The following is a 21,507-nucleotide window of genomic DNA, read 5'->3' as shown; positions in this document are numbered from 1 at the left end:
ACAAAGCAGCCGCGCGGGGCAAAGCAGCCGCGCGGGGCAAAGCAGCGGCGCTGGCCGGCACAGCCGCGCTGGCCGAAACAGCCGCGCTGGTGACCGTGGAGCACCTCTGCCCGGGAATTTCCTAGTCTGTGGGCAATAAAAACACGGCGTCCACTCACCCTCTGCGCTTTCACTGGGAGCTGCAATCCTGAGCTGTTCCTAAACGGCCATCTTGGATCGAATCGCCTGTTTCAATTTTACATAACATTTTTAAATAATAAAGGCAATTTGATCTTTATCTGCCATGAATAGATTTCTGTTTTGTCTGGAAGCTTTAAAATGTGATTTGGTTTAAATATTTACCTCTGAAATTTGAGGAAGACCTTTCTCAAGTTTGGTGACTTGTAACTGGATTTAGAAATCTGAATTTTCATTTCCTAACTCATTTAAATTTTATTTTTATTTTGTCCAGATTAAAGTCTTCTTGTTATCTTGGTAAAGTAGTGCTCTGGTTTTGAAATTTGATTTTTTGAGGGAAAATAAAAGCCAGGCAGTTGGGGAGAGTTTTTAAAATTCCAAGTCATCCAGTGCCTCATTATTCTTATAGATGCCTATCTCCTTCTTCTGTGTTTAAAATTGATTCACATGTCATCTGGTTATGCTGGATAATGATCATGGTGTGTTCAACCCCAGGGCTATTATCAAAGCATCCTAAAGTGGTAAAAAAAACATCAAAGAGCTGTTGACAGTCCAAAAGACAAATATAGAAACTTTATTTTTTCAGCCTAGAGAAAATCCTTATAATCTGTCTATTATTGTATAGCCCCTTCAGATCCAGAAGCTATTCAAGAAATCCTGGCCAGTAACCAGATAAGTCTTTTCCTTTTGGAAGTAACTGTCTCCAATAGCACTCCTTTGAAGCCATATTATTAACATTGACAAATTTGGACATTTAGGATTATCATTTTGTGATTAGGGAATTCCTTGGTCTTTCCTAATTGGCTTCCCTATAAAGAATACACAATATAAAAGACATGGACCATAGATGTGCAGTTTTCCCGAACACTTGAGTCAACCCTAGTTCAACACTATGTTACAGAGGGAAAACAATTCTTATCTGTGAAAGTTGACTTTTGTTTGAGCTGGTTGCTCTAAGATGCTCAAAATATGGCCCATGGACTACCCTCATCAGAGTCTCCTGGAGTGCTTATAAAATGCAGATTCTTGAATCCAAATTTTGGGGTGAGAAGGGAGTATGCAGTGGAAGCACTGTAGCTTAAACAAGTGCCACAGGTGATTTTTATTCATGGCAAAGTTTAAGAACTACTTCTCAAGGACAATTACTCTTTAGTTTAGGAAAACACTCTAATGAAACATGTTGGTTTTGAAATAAAGCTAAGGTTCCAAGGCTATTCTGGATAAAATTGAGAAAACAAGAAGTCAAATTGCTTTGAGTAAGAATAAATTAACAAGAATTTGGGAATTGCCCTTGGTGGTTTTAAAGAGAGGTCACTTCAGGAGTCCCAGAAATTCAGAAAAAATATAGAGAAGGTTCTTGTTAGAGTGAGGGACCACAGCAATATAGTGGTAGGGTGTGGTCTGAAGAAAATGATAACTAGTGAGAAATTCCCTATGGTGGAAATGGCCAACATTCAATGTGAAGTTGCCTCCTATTCTGTGCCTTGTTTCCTTTGCTTTTAGGGAAGGAGCTGTTCCATCCACAGGAAAGCACAGCGAGGGATGGAAATGGCAACAGGATCAAGAATTCAGAGCAAGTGAGGACCCTGGCCAAGCTCCTTTCCAAGAATCCTTGGAAATGTGGAGGAAGGTTCTGGATTTTCCAAACCTCACCAAATCACAATTAGCTAGGACATCCTAATCATGTAGTTCACATTTATTTATTGAACATCAAGCATATAACAGGCATCTTCATGCATTATGCAATTTAAACCTGCAAAGTAGGTATTTTATCCTTACTTTATAGATGAGGAACTGAGGTCAGAAATGTTGGATAACAAGCCCAAGATCGATCAATCAGTTAGTAATAGAGCTGCAACTGAAGCCCAAATCTACCTGACTCCAAAGCTTGTCTCTCCTGCCCCAAATTATACTACACCCCTTCTTGGAGATTAAAAAAAAAAAAGCTCTGGCCACTTTAAGTGGTGTACCTCCAGGTTAGCCACTTCCACCTCCTTCTCCTCTTTCAGACTTGCACCTGCTCCCTAAATAAAGCAATAGTGTTCTGTCTGGCTCTGTTCAGAGTTAAGGCCCCCAATATTGTTCAGAGAATTCAATCAGCACACTCCTCCCACCACAATCTGCTGTACCATCTCTCCTCTTCATCACCAAGCTTTTTTCCAAGCTTTCTAAATAGTCTCCACTTGCTGTTTGACTTCTTCATCTTAGTCTTTCTCTTTAACCTGCTGTACTTTGTCAAGAACTGTGAAGGGTCTGATATATTATCCTCCGTGCAAGCTGATCCTTTAACCTGCTATAGTTTCATGGAAGCTGGCAGAAGATGTGGGATTTGGGGGTGAAAGGGGTGTATTACTCATGGCACAGCAAGCAGCACCAGTGTCATGTTCAGTCAGTTCCCTTGCCCCCAGGTCTCACCTGGAGCTACATGGTCTGGTTCAGGTGAGTGATACGCCTGCAGTGAGTTTGCCTCATAGCTGAGTAACTCAAACTTAGGAAATCCCCCATCTTTTTATAATAGGCTGCAAGAAAACCTGCTTGACCCTTACCTCCAAAGACATTATCTTTACTATATTGGATGGTAAACAAATGTGCCCTTGCTCTGGGTGGGGTGGGGGACACTATGTATATTTTCCAAGGCTGTTTGCCAAAAAAAAGAAAAAAATCCTTGAATATATGGTCTAAAACAATTACAAAACAAAACAAAAGCTGTTAGTGCCTCTGCTCACAAGACATACAGAAATACTAGAGTCCCACAGAGAATTGTCTCCCAACACATTTGTGCTTTTCTTCCCAGTAGTCATACAGAAAGAAGATCGGTCTCTTGAAAATGATCAGTAATACAGTCATACAGAAGATTGCTCTCTTGAAAATGATCAGTAATCTAATTTCACGACCCAACAACCTTCTAGAATTCTGGAAAATAAACTCATAGAACAATAATCATTCAAGAAATACGTATTTGGTAGCTCCTATGTGCCAGGCACTGTGCAGGCCCAAATAGACATGGTCTTTGTCCTAATGTGGGGAGCCACAGACATTAACCTAGTAGTTACCATACCAAAATGTAGTTACAAGCTGCAGTAAGTCCTAAGAAGGAGAGTACATGGTGGTAACAGAGCTGACATAATAAGGGATCTTGAATGTATCTGGGAGGTCAGAAATGTTTTTCAAGGATGTCCCTTTCAAGCTGAGAGCTGAAGGATGAGTAAGAGATAGGATAGCAAAGGAGAGAATGGCATGTGCATAGAGGCTTTGGCTGTTGGGATCACAGCGTTTTTGAGAAACTAAAAGAAGACCAGGAAGTCTGCCCGGGAAACAAGGTGAAAATGAGACTGGAAAAGGCAGGTAAGGCCACACCTCGCATGGTCTTATAGGCCACCTTAAGAACTCTAGACTTATCCTAGAGCAATGAGAAACTGTTTAAGAAGTTTTCTGGAGAAGTGACATAGTCTTATTTGCTTTTAGAAAAGATCATTTTTGCTGCAAAATGGAGACTGACTGGAGGAGCCCACACTGTATACAGTGAGACCAAATTAGATTTGTGGTGATTGGAAATAAGTGGATCAATTAGATTTTAGAAATAAAATTGCCGGGAGCTGGTGCTGCAACAAATATGGAGAATGGAAGAATGGAGGTGAGGGAGACATCAGGGATGACTGACTACTAGATGTTTGATTTGAATAACTGGGGGGATAAGGGATAAGGAAAGCAAGAGTTCATGAACTTAGTTGGACTAAACTTTGCAACTTTGAGCTACTAAGTGGCCATGTCAGCAAAGCACTTGGAATTTGGAGGAAGAGTCTAACTTTGGATTAGTGGATCAGATTTGGAATTTAGAGGAAAGGTCTGGGCTAGAGGCACATATGTGGAGATCACTGGCATATAGATGATAACTAAAGCCATTGGTGTGGGTGACGTTGCTTAGGCCGAGAGATTATAATGAAAACAGAAAAGAATCTAAAACTGAATTTTGAGGTACTTTTATATTTAATAATTAGGGAGAGGAGCAGGAATCTACAAACGAATCAGAGAAGCAGTGCCTAGGAAAGTAAGGAAGAAAACCAAGAAAATGCAGTGCCAAAGGAAGAAGAAATGTTTTAGACAGAATAGTGGTCAAAGTGTTGAGTATTGTTGACAGCCCAAGAAAGATGAGGATTGAAAATGGCTCTTATTTTATTAATTAAAAAAAAAATGAAGCATTGAGAAGAGAACTTGTTCTAAGCCAACATAAATTCTTGACCCTCTCTGTGTTCCCAGAGAACTCATACTGGTGCATATGCTAGGGTCATTTATGTGTGGGTTTTATTCTCTCCAAAGGGCATAAATTCCTCAGTCTTCACTTCACCTTGCTGCATTGCATATTATTGACTACAAACTCTAGGTCTTCACTAACCTTCTTAAATTATGTGTTAGTCTCCTTCAGAAACAGCTGGTCTTCTTCAGTCTGCTTTTACATGTAGGCATGTCCCAATACCACTTTTAATATAGTTTTTAAAAGTGCCATTTCTTGGCCTCTCCCTGAACAAAGGAATCAGAATCTTGAGGGAGTAATTGCAGGATTCTATACTTTCAAAAAGCTCCTGAGTAGGAAAATATGAGGTTAGTGATAAGTTTGGAAACCACTAGCTTCGATTCAGATCAAACATAGCTGGGCAGCAATATGGGGAAGCCACCCCATCCACCCACCTCTTATAAAATCCTCATACTTTGAAATAATATACAGTCATACTTCAATTATTCCAAGATCAACTTGACAGCTGTCTGGAAGAGGGCCAAATCCAAAAGTTAAGAAAAGGAGGCTGGGTGCAGTGGCTCACGCCTGTAATCCCAGCACTTTGGGAGGCCGAGGTGGACGGATCACCTGAGATTGGAAGTTTGAGACCAGCCTGACCAACATGATGAAACCCTATCTTTACTAAAAATACAAAAATTAGTCGGGCTTGGTGGCGCATGCCTGTAATCTCAGCTACTCGGGAGGCTGAGGCAGGAGAATCACTTGAACCCGGAAGGTGGAGGTTACAGTGAACCGAGATCGTGCCACTGCACTCCAGCCTGGGCGACATACTGAGACTCTGTCTCAAAAAAAAGAAAGAAAAGAAAAGCAAGAAAAGGAAACATCTCTCACAGTGAAAGAGCTTCTGATAGTGAAGCGCAATGAAAGTATCTCAAGCTACCACTTGATATAGAGTCACCGCCCTATTTACAGCCAGAAGAAAAGAAATCTCTCATTGGATGCCTGTGGATATAAACATCCCATCAATCTTCACCTCGAGCCGCGGAGAAAACCAGCCAAGGAGAAAAGAGTAAAAAATAAACAGTAAAGCAGAAACAGTAAAAGGAAGGATCAGAGTGGATACAGGCAGATGAGGAGACGAGAAGCAGTGACAGATTTTAGAAGATGTGATGAGAACATTCCAAAGAGGAAAAAAGGGAAAGCACCGAAGTACGGATTCTGTACATCCCAGCAGTCCTTTGGGACTTAAACGTATGGCCAGGGTATCGGTTTGAGGGTCAGTCATCAACATAGGATTTCATTAACCACTGTATTCTTTATAGAGAATAAGCAAATTTAAAAGAGATCTCTGTGAAAGTTTTTTTTTTTTTTTTTTTTTAATATAGCTGTTTTAAAAGATCACATAATTAATAGACTGAAATAAAGCCCAGACATGCAGCTTGGTTACATCCATCACCATTTTTGAAAGGACAGTTCCTGAGGTAGGACTCCCCGGTCCAAGGACGACCCCCTCCCCAGGTCTTCCGGTGGCAACCTTAAGTCAGTGCCCTCAGGCCTTATTGCAGCGCCCCCCATTGCTTGAGGTTCCAGGAAGTCGCTGCTGCGCTGACTTACAAGTCTTCGCGCGGCTGTAAAAATTGAGGTCGTGGTTTTCCACGCGATTTGGTTGGCGAAGAGACTACGAAACCACCCTCCCACGTTTCAACTGAGTAAATAGCTAAATATTTTTGCTTGCTATCCAGATCCCGGGTTCTAAGTGTTGGGGATTAGAAACCTCTAAGCACATTTCAGAGGCTTCCTAGTCCTGGGGGGAGTGTCTTTTAAAGCACCTGCCAGCCTTAGGTTCGGGTGCTTTCGGAAAGGGTCTGACAGGGTGAGTCTCAAGGGAGACTTTTGAAATGTGAATTGAGAATTGTGTTAGTGGCTCTAGGAACGTCCATGAACTCCACTTACTGAGTGTGGCTCCGAGCCTGGCCGCAGCGATGCTACCACGAGCCAGGCGCAGACGGGCCGCGGAAGAAAGCCGGAAGCCCGAGAGAGTGTGGGTGCTCCGTGAGCCGAACGCGGCCACTTAGCCGCCACGCTCCGGCGGCTCCGCAGGGACTAGCGTTCCAGTGAGGGGGCCACGGCGCGGCGGGCGCCAGGCGGGAGTTCGAGGTGCTGGCCGGCTGAGGGCGCAGTCAGCGGGGCCCGCGCAGCCGCACTCGGCGCGCCGATTTCGGGCTCCTCCTCTCGACTCCGTAGTAAGCATGGCGGCTGCGGCGTTCGTGGTCCCTCGGGTGAAACAGAAAGCGGGAGCTACGCGGAGAGGGAGCGAAGAGCGGGGCTGAGGCGGCGCCGTCACTGCCGGGAAACAACCCCAACAGTCAGCGCGCCGGCGGCCGCGGCGGCCCCGAGAGCTGACTCTGCAGCTGAGGTAGAGACAAAACGATCGGGAACTTTAAGAAGAGGCGCCAGAGGTGCCGCCTTCTTCTGCCTCAGAACGGCGTGACTCCGAGGTGAGAGCGCGGGCACTCCCTCCGCGCGAAAGGCGGGGGACGCCGAACCGTCCCAACCCCGTCCCGCCCCGGATCAGGCGCCGCGGAAACCGTTAGGTTGGGACTGAGGGCCCGGGCACTCTCCAAGGCTTGGCCCCGTCGAGGGGCCCGGCCCACTCCCTTATGTGGGCGCGCTGTTGGGCACAGGGGCAGTGGGGCCGGGGACAAGACCCGTCAACTTGTCGGGCACCTGCTGGGGCCGAGCCTCGCCGGGACGCGCTTACGGGGGCGCGGCTGGGGGCGCCATCCAGCCCAAAAGGAGGCGGCTTCTAGCACGAGGGAGGCGGCGCGGCTGCGCGGGCGCCACTCCTCTCTGTCCCCAGCCTCCTCCCCGCGGCGAGCCGCGTAGCTCCAGAGGGCTCGGGGGCGGGTGCGGAATCCTCCCGCTAGGATCGCCCGGCACTCGCTGCGACTTCGGCTTTGGCCGCCCGGCATGGGCCGAAGTTGAATGCTTTTCTGAAGAGAGTTTCCCCCGCTCATCTTGGGGTTAAAACCTCGAAAACCCGCCCTCTGTGTTTGATCCTCCGTGGCTGCTGCTAGTACCTGGCAGTTCGTCTCCCCGGGCGAGTTAACCACCTGTTCAATCGGGAGGTGGACTCCGGGCTGCAGTCCTCGCCCGATTTAACAGCTTGGATCTTCGAACTTTTGACACGGCTTTGGAGACGACGTCATGTGTTAGGTAAAGGAAAATGAACAGATAATTTCTTTGTCAGATTGCGAGCAGAAGAGGGGCTGTTTTAATGGATGTGGTCGTTAATTGTTCTTTTATTCAACTGTTAGAGTTACAAGCCTTGGGATATTTTAGAGGGTGAATGTGGTTTGCTGGCGGTGCTAGGGATTGTGAATTCGAGGTTTTTTGTGAGATTTTGGGTAAGTTTCTTTGGACACCTTTGTGTCTGACCATCTATTAAATAAGAGCCACAGGCTGATGAGATTTTTTTGTTCTTTTTACAATATAATCCTCATGTGTTCTCTATGGGTTTTAAAAACTGAACAACGTATTTTGCTTCTTACTGTGGTCTGTGCTTTTAGTTCTTGAAACCAAAGTGTGTGTGTGTTGCTGTATCGTAGGAATGAAATAACAGTTGAACTCTTACTATAATATTTTATCACCATGCTGTTACCAGCTCCAGTACTAAACATATGCCACTCAGGAGTTTGAGCCATATGTTAGGCGGAAACGAATTGAGTTTTGTGGTTCTGATCTTACGTTTGGATAAATGCTTAGTTTTTGTGTATTTACTAACTCTGTAATTCCTGTCATCTTGTATCACCTACAAAAACGTTCAAGTGAGTTGAATCCCCTGCCTTTTGGTTATTTTCTTGGTTGAATTAATTTTTCTTAAGTAATGAGATAAGGTGCTCACTGAGACAGATGGTGGGCCTAACAGAAAACAGTGATGAAGGATTTTTACTATATCTTTTGTAAAATATAACCTAAAATGTTGCTTTTAGCTTTGTAGCCCACTGATAGTTCTTGCTACCTAATAAGACCAGTTAGTGGGAAAAAGGGATGATGACAGGAGAAACATCTTGTTAAAATGTTAATATTAAATCTTATATTTAAATTTTTCAGCACTACCACAATTAATTTTACTATTTTGTCTTATTTCGTAGATCATCTGTTAGTTTTCTATGTGTAGGTTAACTGGAAATTTTTAAATTCTAGCCTGGCTGTCGTTAGCCACCTGTATGCTTCTGAATTAACTCCCTCTTTTTCCCTTTTGTCTGAATCCTCCAAATTATTGAATGCTCAGGAAAAATAAAATCTTGTTTAACACGGGTCTCAGTCAAGCATAGTTATAAGGATGATTAGTGTCTCCCAAATTAATGATAAGCATTAAAAAAAAAAACTGATTCTAGTATTATCTTCTTTTGGTGATGTCTGTGTCTTCACTTCTCTCTCCGTGTGAGTAATTGAGACCTGATTTATTTTAACACACATTTAATGATTACTCTTTACAAGTCACATTTCTGCAATATAATAAGCATATTTTATTACTAATTTAAAAATTTCTTCCTCTTCTCTGACCAGCCAGATATAGCTAAAGGCTGAGAGATCCTATAAAACCCCATAAAAAAAGAGGGAATGCCTGATTCATATTCTCTTTGTTTTTTTATGGTTTTACTTAGGCAAAGAGCATTTAATTTATACTTTATCCATTTTTAGTAATATTTACTGTTTTAAAACATTTGTATTTTTTTAATGTTCATAACATCCAAGGTTTGTGCATCTTTCAATTTGCTTGTATTTTTAAAATACAATTTAATGAAGTAATCAAAAGGTTTTTTTTTTTTTTAACATTCTTAGTGCATGTTTGAATAAAAATGAACCTAGATCGTGTCTTTGAGAATGGTGTAGGGATATGCACATTATTTCCAATTTTATTAACCAGATAACTAAGTGATTGGTGATTCTCGTTTTTTGTTTTTAAGCAATGGCTAGCAGAGTTCAAATAAATTCACAATATTGTAATTCCAAAGGTTTAGAATATGGTGCATGTTTATTCCATTGAGACTTTTACTGCTTCAGTTTATCACATTGCAAAACAAGAAATATGGCCCCCATGTGTATTAATGTCAAGAACTACTTGTTAAAAGAAAATTAGTGGCCATTAATATTGAAAGGCAAATTTTGTACTTTTACATGTATTGTGAGCTTTTATAATTTTCTTAATATTTTGGTCTTATTTCAGAGAATTATTCAGCGGTCTCTTTTTATATTTTTCTTCTTACCTTTCTGTCCTCCCACTATCGTGATTTTGCTCGTCTTTAGTATATACTTTCAAGTTTGCTGTATAGCCTATGGTCTTCCACCAAGTTCCTTTCTGGGTGTCATCTTTCGATGTTTCCAATCACTTATCACCCATTACCAGTCCTTGGGCTGTTTTTTCCTCCAAGATTTGAGAAACACACTTGGGAGATGGCATGTGTTTACAGGGTGATGTGATGTTATTAAAGTGGGGATACAAACATAGTGTGATGTCTTCCTTCAAGTAGTTTACAAACTAGTTGGGGGTACTAAACTAATAGTATCATTAGCAAAAAATGTAATGTGGTATTATTAAGTTGTGTGATACCAACTGGAATTTAAAGGGAAGTGAAGCCAGTGAGGGCTAGAACAATCTTGGAAGGCATCTGGAGGAAGTCAGAGGAAACTAGAATGGATTTAGATAACAAAGCGAAAGGCATTCCAAAAGAGATTCACAGGCAGAGTTGGAAGTAGTAGTAGAATAAGTAGTCCGATAACATCCAAACACAGAAATTGGGAGGAAGAAAGAAAGAAAGTTAGGTCGAGATGTTAGCTTAAAAACCAGGGCATCAGAAGAGGAAAATAGGCAGAGCTGGACAAGACAGTTTGTATCATTAGAAACCTATCACTAAAAGAACTATACCTCAGCTTTGACATATTAATGGCTTAAACTTTATGTATAATGGATAGCTTATATGTGTTTGTTTATATGGCTTAGATCAGGGGTCGCCCAACTTTCTCTGTAGAGTGCTGGATAATTAAATATTTAGGTCTCTCAGGCCATTTACAGTCCCTGTTGAATGTTCTTTTTTGTTCTTTTTTTATAATCTTTTAAAAATGTAAAATTTTACATTGTTAGCTCAAGAGCCAAACAAAAACGAGCCATCTGTGGACTGGATTTGGCCAGGGGGCCTAGTTTGTTGATTCCTAGGTATAATTGGCAAAGTAATTGTCCATATAGCACATACTGTGAAATGTCTTCTATCATCTTGTCTATATAATTGTTTGGTGCATTGTAGGACTATTGTGTATATATTTTTCCTCACGTTATACTAAAAGAAAATATGCAGAAATAAGTGCTACTGTAATTGTTTTGTGGCCAGACTTCTAACAAGAGCCTAGAATAGGTCTCAGAATTAGGAAGTGAAAGACGAAAAGCCTTTGAGTCAGGCCTTACTGCAGTGAATATAGCTACACAGTGGCTTAATTTAGAATTTGTATAAGGTTAGGTATATCAACTGCCTGTGCTGGTTTTACATTTTTTTAAAACACAGCTGGCAGTTTAAAAACTTTGTCTGGGTGCTGGTGGTCTGTGAGTTACAACAGGGGAGCAAGCTGTAGGGAACTTTGTTTTTAGAAGTAGGCTAGAATGAGTTAATAAAGGGATAAACAGTTGGACATTCTGCACTATTCCAGGAAAAATCACTGTGTTATGGAACAGTCTAATAATTGATATTCACATTGATGAGCTTGAGTCATCAAGAAAAGATTTTATCATATGCACATTAAGACATGGAAGAAAGACCTAAAAATCTCCTTACAAATATTTCAATTAAGATTATTTTAAGATAAGCTATGGTGACTTAAAGGATAAGTATGGGCTATTATGAAAAGTAATTTATATGAAACATCTCTCTGAAGTTTCTAAATATGTAGATATGTATTTCCAAGGCAGTTCTGTTTCCTTCAATGTACTATGTTTCACGTGCCATTACCAGGTGAATAGTGATGCCTCAGACTGTGGCTGCACAAATCGATTGGCTGGGGCTACTCTATTTTTTGTGGCATCTAGGGAGCAAAAATGCAGCATTAGAGCATTTTTTCATTAAGCAGGCATTAGTAAGTATGTTCCGTATATCAGGGTTAGTATTAGGTGCAGGAAAAAGTACAGATGAATAAGATGGGAAGCTACCTGGATGAAATCAATTATGTTTCTTTCTTCTTGTTAAAAAGCATTAAGACCAACCAAACAAAATCATGAAACTTAACTTTTATACTTTAATTTGTGATTAGCATTTTTCATACTTGGTAAGTACATACACTACCATAATTTTTAAGGCAATATAAACCTTTTGAACTAAGTAACAACCTTTATAAATTGCTACTTAATACAATTTTTACTTTTTAAATTTTATTTTAAGAAGAAATTCATGCTCTCCCTCTTTTTGTTTTTGTTTTTGTTTTTTTGTAAATGCTTGAAACAGCTTCACCATTCCAGCTGTTTCCGTTTGCTAAACAAGAGATAAAGTACCTTGGATGGTGACTCAAAAGTCTAGTTCTTGGTTCCAACTTCACCACTTATTAGCTATATGATTTTGGGTTAGTTTCTTGCAGTCTTGGTTTTCTAATCATTAAAATAGAGAATAATACCTATTCTGTTTTTCTCACAGATATTCTGAGGACCCACAGAAATGTTGGAAACCATAAAAGCATTAAAGTACATATCACAAAAGTGCTTACATTAATACTGCTATATTGGAAGCAATGCAGCCTTTTTTTTTTTTTTTTTTTTTTTAAAAGGGACCAGAGTTCAAGCTTTATCCTCCGAAGTTCTGTAAACATAGTATGTTTCCAGTAAACATTGAGTTTACTCAAAAGTTTTAACATCTTTCTTGGCAAAAGAATGCATATAAAAACTTTCCATTCTTATTAATCTTTCAGTACAGTCCATATCCAGTGCCTCTGTCCCTTTTTGCAAGGGAGACTGATCTTCTGTTTCAAACAACTTCAGTTGTTCTTTCCATAGTGGGACAAAAATATGCAAAAAGTGCATTCCGTATGGTTTTCTTTTTTTCAAGGGGAAGACTATTTCTGTATTTATAGTAATAAGATCCACTTGTTGAGCTCATTGAATTTTAGGCCTATACTTGCTTATTTTTAAAATCCTATACAAACCTACCAGATATGTGGCAGTATTCTCATTTTACAGATGAACTATACTTCTGATTGACTTCCATATCGCTTCCTCCCTCACTTCTTGAGATCTCTTACGTGCTAGTTGCTAGAAATATAAAGTATGATATATACTTTGAAGTAAGCTTTGGTGTAAAAAGTTACCTAAGTTTGATAAATTAGATTGTGTATGTTACTTAGCTTCTATCAGAAATGTTTGAGAAAAAAGTGTTTTATCTGTTTTCTTTCTTCAGAATCCATATTTTAATATATATTTTAACTTTTTAAAAGTTAAATGATTTCACTATCTATTTCCTCAGTGAGGGATTACTTTAATTGGTTTACGTATATTGTCTTCTAAACCTACAGACACATAATTTGGGAGGCAAAAAAATCTTCCTACTTCTCTAGGGGTTCTAAACAGATATTTAAGTACATTTTAAATCACAGTTTAGACTTCTATTAGAAAGTAATTACATGCTTTGCTTCATAGAAGTGTATGTCATATACAACAACTGCTTTCGTTGAGCCATAACTTGAAGGTTAGTCATTTCATTTACTTTCAAATCAGTTCTTAAGATTTGCTTAAATAAAAAGTGAAAACAGTTCATAATTTGTAATTTTGTTATGTTTAAATTTTCTAATTTATTTTTGTTTTCTGAAGACAGATATTCTCCATTATGTCTTTGTTCTTATGACTTGATTTTTTTTTCCATGTAATATTTTCATTTGCAGTATATACTTAGAAAGGCCATTTTAGCATAATACCTTCATAGTTTAGGAAGTACTGTTTTGTTTCTTTAGTAACTGTTAGGAACAACTTTTCCTGATGCTTCAAATTGGTATTCCTTAAATGCCATAGTATGTTAGCAATTTTTTTTTAATCACTTGAACCTTAATAAAACTGGCCTAATGTTTGTGACGGAGTAGCCTTTGGGAAAATATAGGGGCAACTGCCCTTCTAACCATCTTTTAGGCTGCTTCCAGGATATTTAAAAAACATGAATTATTCAAATCATTCTCCAGATTCAGAAATTAAAATCACAGCACAATTCCTGCTGCATTAATTATAATCTCCTTTGTCCGTGACAGTCCATACTGTGTTGATATCCTATTATTGTGTCATCATTTCCTACCTCTTTACAACTTTGTAGTATAGTGTAGAAAGCATGTTTCACATTAGGCAGCCATAGGATTGTTTCTTGATTTCTGCTCATACTGGCCGTATAGAAACATGAGTGTGCTACTTTACCTGTATGAGCCTTGGTTCCTTCATTTTACAGTGTAGTAGTAATAGTAGCTGTCTCCTAATATAGGCTATATAAGAATTAAAAGATAGATCCTATTTATCATGACAAGTAAAATTCTTGCCATAGGACATTTATATCTAGAATTTTGACAGACATGCCTAAGTCACTCAGGCGTTCTGCATATCATTGATTTATTCATCTGTTGGTCATTTGTTGAACATTTAAAATGTTCTACTTAGAATATGAATGTCACATTCCCTTCCCTTCAGAAATTTACAGAATGGGATAAGAGATAATATATAAATAAATATCCATTTTTAAATAATTAAAATATCTCTTGTGTCTTTCCACTTGCGTGAGTCCTTCCTGTCTTTTAGTACTTAACTGCCAAATGTTTCCGTAATACCCGCACAGTATCTGGATTGTATATATCATACTGTAGTGTATATATGTTTTTTACGTCTGAGTCAGCCATTCAACTATGAACTCCTTGGGTTTGACCAGTACTGCAGGAGTCAGCAACTTTTTTAATATAGGAGAAGATAGTAAATATTTTAGGCATTATGGGCCATATGGGCTCAGTTGCAGCTACTTAAATTGTGCTATAGAAGCACAAAAACAGCCATAGATAGATGATAAACAATGGGTACGACCTTGTTCCTATTGAACTTCATTTATGAAAATAGGCAGCAGACCAAATTTGGCCCACAGGCCTTAGTTTGCTGACCTCCACAATGATGCATGCATACCCTGTGCTTGACAAATAAAAGGCACTCAGTAAATAGTATGATTACTAGGTATTAAACACTTTCTATGTTCTGGGTGCTGCTGCAAAAAACTTTAGATTTATCACTTTACTTAAGCCTTACAACAACTCTCTGCGGTAGATACTATTATCACCAAATGTCATAGAGTAATAGTAGAAGCACTTTCATTAAAAGACAGGAACAGGACATTGGTCCAAAAGTTTAGGCAATACATTAAGAACAAGAAAAATAATTAACGTATAAATAACGGGGGAAAGTGTATCACTATTATTATTTAGAGTTAATGTGACTGCTTACAAATACAAATAAATATAATACAAATAACAAAAAAATATAAGATAATCAACCGAAAATGATTTGAGTTAAAAAGTTTTCAATGAGCTGATTGGCTCTAAGATAAACTTAGAAAATTCATTAGCCTTCTTATATATCAATAATAACCAACTATGAAATACAGCAATAAGAAGTAGCAGCCTAAATTATAAAAACTTAAGATTTTAAAATGTGTAATAGCTATGTGAAGGAAACTACAAAAAGATGTGAATGGTTGGAGGAATATTCCTGAATATGTCAACTTAATGCTATAAAAATGGCAGCTTTTACTAAATTATTCTGTAAAGTCAATATAGTTCTAATCAAAAATTCAATAGGATTTTAAAAATGGAATTTGATAAACTGATGGTTCAAGTTTTGAGAAGGGAGCATGCACAAGAATGGCTAAGTAAATTTCAAAAAGAAGTATAATAAATGGGAATATCCCCATCAAAGATCAAAACATTATAAAATGACAATTAAAATAAGAATTTGGAGTAGGAACAGGCATCCTGATCAAAAGATAGAATAAATTCAGGAGAAGATTCATGGATAAAGATTTGTAGGATAAATGAGTGATTAATGGAAGTACTAGTCTATAAAGGGTGTGGGACAATTGACTGTCTAATTGAAGTAAAGATAGGTACCCACTTCATGACACTCTCAAAACTAAGTTCCAGGTGGACTAAATGTCGATAAATAAAAAATTTTTGAGTGGAGAAGGCCTTTTAAGTGAGACATCAAACTTAGATGCCATTTAAAAAGGAAGGCAAGCAATTGACTGGGATAAAATATTCCACATATAATAGACAAAATTAATATTCAAGGTATACAATATGAAAAAGATAACTGATAGAAAATGGGAAAGAATGTAAGCAGGAAATTTATAGAAGTAGAAATATCGGTAGCCTAAGTTTTGAATAAATACTGTTGAACCGAGAATAAATAGTATCATCTTTATAGGAGAAAATTTTAGCAGTATCTGTCCATTTTAAATGTACATTCTCCAGAAGTCTTATTTCTATATGTCTGTAATACAGAAATACTATCATATGTTCATGGAGAGTATTACATGATTATTCCATGCAGAGCTGGGTGCCGTGGCTCTTGCCTGTAATCCCAGCACTTTGGGAGGCTGAGGCAGGCAGATCACGAGGTCAGGAGTTCAAGACCAGCCTTGCCAACATGAAACCCATCGCTACTAAAAATACAAAAAACATGAGCCGGGTGTGGTAATGGGCGCCTGTACTCCCAGCTACTTGGGAGGCTGAGGCAGGAGAATTGCTTGAACCTGGGAGGCAGAGGTTACAGTGAGCTGAGATTGCGCCACCGCACTCCAGTCTGGGCAACACAGTGAGACTGTCTCAAAAAAAAAAAGTATTACATGATTATTCCATGCAGAGGAGGAAATGTGTAAAGGAAAACTGGAAGTAATAAGGTCATCATTAGAACAGTTAAATTACGGTATGCCGTTACACTACAATATTAGATACTTATGAAAAAACGTGTAATAGATATAGATGTACTTCTCAAGATATTTTACATGAAAGGGCAAGATACAATATAATACATATACAAGGACACAGTTCACACACACACACACACACACACCCCCCCCCACAAATACAGTACAGAAAAGTGGTATATGTAATTTCGTTTATATAGCACCCAGTACCAGAAAACCTAATATACAGGTAAGTGCAGAGAAAAAGACTGGAAGGGTGCACCACAGTCATTAGCTATAGAAATAGAAGTTGGATTAGGGATCAGGAAAGAGTTAAAAATAATATTTGTATGTATATTTTCAGATATAAGCAAGTACAGCCTTTGTGATATAACAAACATAACAACACATGTGAGGCTTTGTTATGATTGGTCCTGGTTAGGACCATTCCGTCTAGATGGACAGCTTTGATTTATGTCTGTTTTCCCTGTGTAATTTTTAATAGCACTTGCAGAAGCTTCCCAGTTGGTGTCTGAAGTCATTGGTGTTTTTAGAAATAGCAATTTCAGAATAGTATTAGATCTGAAGCTGTGTTAAAGTACGTGAAAAAAGTGAGAATTGTACTAGTGATTTGTAACCTTTATAACCACAACTCAAACAAGACAAAGTGCTTTTTATTTTCAGAGTTTCTGTTATAAAAACCCTTTTCAAGTTATAATATTGAATATAATTGTTTTCAAGACCCATATATCTGGATATTTTGATCCTTACCTTTAATATTAGAACTTAATATTTTAAGACAGTTGATGATAGAGGTCAAGAGAGAAATCAGAAGCTTGAGAGGAAAGTAAAGAGATGGAGGTTTTTGTTTGTTTGTTTTTTGTTTTTGCTTTCTTTTGGGAAGATTTTTTTAAAAAGAAGGTGAGGGAAGATGAGTATGTTTAGAAGTTTTCTGTTGTGAATTTAGTTGCCAGTGTGTTACTGTGGCCAGAAAAAATACAGAAACTGCAGTTTTAGTCTTCAGTTCAAATTCACACTGGTAGATATAACCAAGAATTTGAAGTTCTACAAGAGCAAAGTTAATCTCTAATATAAAAACTAAAGTTTTATATAATACTTCTTAAAAAAAACCTGTAAAATAGTTGGAGGTGAAAACAGGATTGTCCCAGGTGTAGTTGCCTTTTGGCTCTAAAGGGTAGCCTATGTGCTCCACAGACACTAGGTACCTAAAGCTATATGTGGAATTTAAGAAGATGTTACTTAAAAAGAAAAGGCTGGCTCATGCCTGTAATCCCAGCAGTTTGGGAGGCTGAGGCGGGTGGATCACCTGAGGTTGGGAGTTCAAGACCAGCCTGACCAACATGGAGAAACCCCATCTTTACTCAAAATACAAAATTAGCCAGGCATGGTGGCGGGTGCCTGTAATACCAGCTACTCGAGAGGCTGAGGTCGGAGAATTGCTTGAACTTGGGAGGCAGAGGTTGCAGTGAGCCAAGATCTTGTCATTGCACTCCAGCCTGGGCAACAGGAGGGAAACTGTCTCAAAAAACAAAAAGAAAAAGAGAAAGAAAAACTGATCTAGGTGCACACTATCAGTCCTTTAAGGGATTGGGGTTGGTTTCTTGGAAGCAGCTCTTTCTCTCTTGTTTCCATAGTTTCCTGACTGGAAGTATCTTCTTGATCAAGATTTCTTTTGAAGTCTATTTTAACAAGATTTTCATGTTAGTATTAAGGTATAATTTGTTAGTGGGAGAATGGGGACTGTGTCTCCTAAATGCTGAATTAAATTTAAATTTAGTATATCTGACTAAGAAGCTTAAGGACAGTGGCTCTGAATGCTCCCTTCCCTTTTAAACCTTTTTTCACTTAGTAGGCATAAAAGAGTGAGGCCCATCCATCCTACCCACACTACCCTTTCCTTCTTTCCAGTGGATATGGGATTGGAGAAGAATAAGATAAATAAGTTATAGTAAATTTGTTGCTAACAGTCTGTGTAAATTATTAATTTCTTTGTAAGTATATGAATACTTTCATTAGGTTAAATTGTTGATATTTTAAAGGTTTCTACCTCAGTGGCAATTTCATATGGTTTGACCTATTACACTATAAAACTATGGCTATAATCACTGCCCTATATATAAAAATGTTACTGAACTTACACAAAAATATACTGTAACATTTAAATAGCATGCATTTGTGCTTGCTATGGCAGCACATATGCTAAAATTGGAATGATGCAGAGAAGATTAGCGTGGCCCCTGCGCAAAGATGACATGCAAATTCATGAAGAGTTCCACATTTCTCAGACTTTAAACCAACAAAGATGAAAAACAAAGAAGGACATTACATAATGGTAAAGGGATCAATGCAATAAGAAGAGCTAACTGTTGCACCCAATACAGGAGCACCCAGATTCATAAAACAAGTTCTTAGAGACCTACAAAGAGACTTAGACTCCCACACAATAATAGTGGAAGACTTTAACACCCACTATCAATATTAGATCAATGAGATAGAAAATTAACAAGGATATTAAGGACTTGAACTCAGCTCTGGATCAAGTGGACATAGTAGACATTTACAGAATTCTCCACCCCAGAGCATAAATTCATGAACAGTACATCACTGATGAAATGTACAACATCCAAGCAAAATTGGAATGTTTATGAATACCTTTAGCAACAGTTAAAGCCAAAAATATTGTTATTGCAGATATGCATCATTATACACTAAAGGGTTATACAACCTTCTTCAGAAACTAAGTTGCGTATGAGAATGATAAAAACCAAAATGTAGTAATTTGTAATTTAAAAGTTTGTACTATGGGTAGGTGCTGTGTGGCTCCCACCTAATAATTCCAGGACTTTGGGAGGCTGAGGTGGGAAGATTGCATGATCTCAGGAATTTGAGACCAGCCTGGGTAACATAGCAAGAACTTGTTTTTACTAAATAATAATTAAGTAAGCAAGCAAGCCAGGCATGGTGACACATAGCTGTAATCCCAGCTACTCTGGAGGCTGAGGTGGGAGAATCACTTAAGCCCAGGAGCCTGCAGTGGGCCATGATTGTGCCACTGCACTCCAGTCTGGGTGACTGAGTAATTTATTACTTAAAGTTGTCAGACTTGAAAACCCTAAGTGTTCAGCAAAGTACTGATAAAAATATACATTTAAAGAAAGTACCCAGGGCTGGGAAAGAGCCAACTAAAAACATTGTATAGAGCAGTATCCAAGCTCACACAGGGCCAGAAGAAGAGCCTGTTTCCACTAGCTAGAACAGAAAGCCTGATAATTCACAAGGCATTCAGTAGAGTACTCTGGAGGGTTTTGCATTAGTAGTGGGTAGTAGTTACAGATTAAATGCAACTCTGTTTTTGCCTAACCATGTTAAAACCAAGTCCCAAAGGATCAAACTATGTCCTAGTCCCTTAGCCACATCTTAGAACAAATCTTGATATTATTTATAGGAATACAAAAATATCCAATAGCCAAAAAGAAAGTTCACAGTATCTTACATTCAGTTCAGATTACTGAATCTGCAACGAAGCAAGAAAATACAAACCATATTGAGAAAAATTAATCACATCAAATTGGCCTTTAAATGATACTGATGATAATAATCATTAAAACAGTCATGACTGTTGGAGAAACTAACAAAAAGATTGAATATGTTAAGTAGAGATACTGTCTAGATTAAAATTATGTGTCAAAAATATACTACATGGGATTAATGACATGTTAGACTTTGTCAAAGGAAAGATTAGTGTACATGAACATAAAGCAGTAGAAACTATCCAAAATAATGCACAGAAGAAACAGAAGAGAATTTGGAGAACTGAAAAAGCATTTGAAATAATGATCATTTTCCAAAGTAGATATAAACTATAAACCAATAAGCACAACAACCATAAGAAAGATGAATACAACTCTACTAAGGCACATCATAATCAAGTCACTTAAAATAAATGATAAAGAGAAATCTTAAAAGTAGCCAAAGAGAAACAGAACAAAGATAAGGGTGACATCAGATCTCTCATTAGAAACAATGTAAGCTAGAAGACAATGAAGCAATATCTTTAAAACATTTTTTTATAAAAACTGTCAACCTAGGACTTTTTACCCAGTCAAAATATCTTTCAAAAGAGAGGCAAAATAAAGATTTCAAATTTATAAAAGCTGAAAGAATTTATCACTTTCAATCCTGAACTAAAAGACATGATAAATAGAGTCCTTCAAGCAGGAGGAAAATTAAACCACATGAAAGCTTGGTCACAAGGAATTCAGAGTACTGGAAATGGTAACTACCTGGGCAAATACATAAGATTTAGAAAAAAATTATTATATAAATATCTTTAAAAGACAAATGACTATTTAACATAAAAATGATAACAGTTGCCATGTGTGGTAGCCTGTAATCCCAGCACTTTGGGAGGCTAAGGCAGGCAGATTGCTTGAGCTTAGGAGTTTGAGACCAGCCTGGGCAACATGGTAAAACCCCATCTCTCCAAAAAACAAACAAAAATTAGCCAGGCGTGATGGTACGTGCTTCTAGTCACAGCTTTTTAGGAGGCTGAGTTGGGAGGATCACTTGAACCCAGGAGGTAGAGATTACAGTGAGCTGAGATCGCCCCACTGCATTCCAGCCTGGGCAATAGAGACCCTGTCCTCCCCTCCAACCCTCTAAAAAGTGATGACAATTATTGTGAGGTTTAAAACATGTAAAGGTAAAATATACAATAGTAATATCAAAAATCCCAGAGAAATTGCAGATTTATTGTTATAAGGTTCTGATATATATTCCTGAAGTAGTATATTACTTGAAGGTAGACAATAATAAGAAAAGACACATATTGTAAACTCTAAAGAAATGGCTCAAGTAACAAAGTTGTAGTCTATAAATCAACAAGAGAGAGGAGATGGTATAATAGGAAATAATTCAAAATGAAGCAGATAAAGAGGAAAAAGGGGACAAAGAACATTTCAAACATATAGCAAGATAGTGATGTAAATCCAATCATATCAACAATCACATTAACATAAATAACCTAAACACCACAGTTGAAAGTCAGGGATTGTTGGATTCAATTTTTTAAAATTAAGACCTAAATATATCACATCTACAAGAAATCCAATTTAAGTAAGT

The 21,507-nt window shown here is 38.3% G+C and overlaps 1 protein-coding gene and 1 non-coding gene across 3 annotated transcripts in view; both read left to right on the top strand.

Moving 5' to 3' along the window:
* The first annotated feature begins 6,640 nt into the window (after positions 1-6,640).
* Positions 6,641-21,507, top strand: part of FNDC3A (fibronectin type III domain containing 3A) — a 197,212-nt gene continuing 182,345 nt past the window's right edge. Inside the window, exon 1 of one of the 2 annotated variants that reach the window (XM_017535917.2) lies at positions 6,641-6,909. The gene's annotated coding sequence lies outside the window, so the exon portion shown is untranslated. Of the gene's footprint in view, positions 6,910-7,250; positions 7,628-21,507 lie in introns of those variants that run through there. The other variant, XM_017535918.2, reaches the window with a different exon arrangement.
* LOC119472331 lies at positions 18,562-18,668 on the top strand. Its single transcript, XR_005201471.1, has one exon. It is a non-coding gene; the product is annotated as a U6 spliceosomal RNA (small nuclear RNA).

This window comes from Cebus imitator, unplaced genomic scaffold (assembly GCF_001604975.1).
Source record: "Cebus imitator isolate Cc_AM_T3 unplaced genomic scaffold, Cebus_imitator-1.0 Scaffold94, whole genome shotgun sequence".
In the NCBI taxonomy this organism is placed as follows: domain Eukaryota; kingdom Metazoa; phylum Chordata; class Mammalia; order Primates; family Cebidae; genus Cebus; species Cebus imitator.
This window is presented reverse-complemented; position numbering and strand designations above follow the sequence as displayed.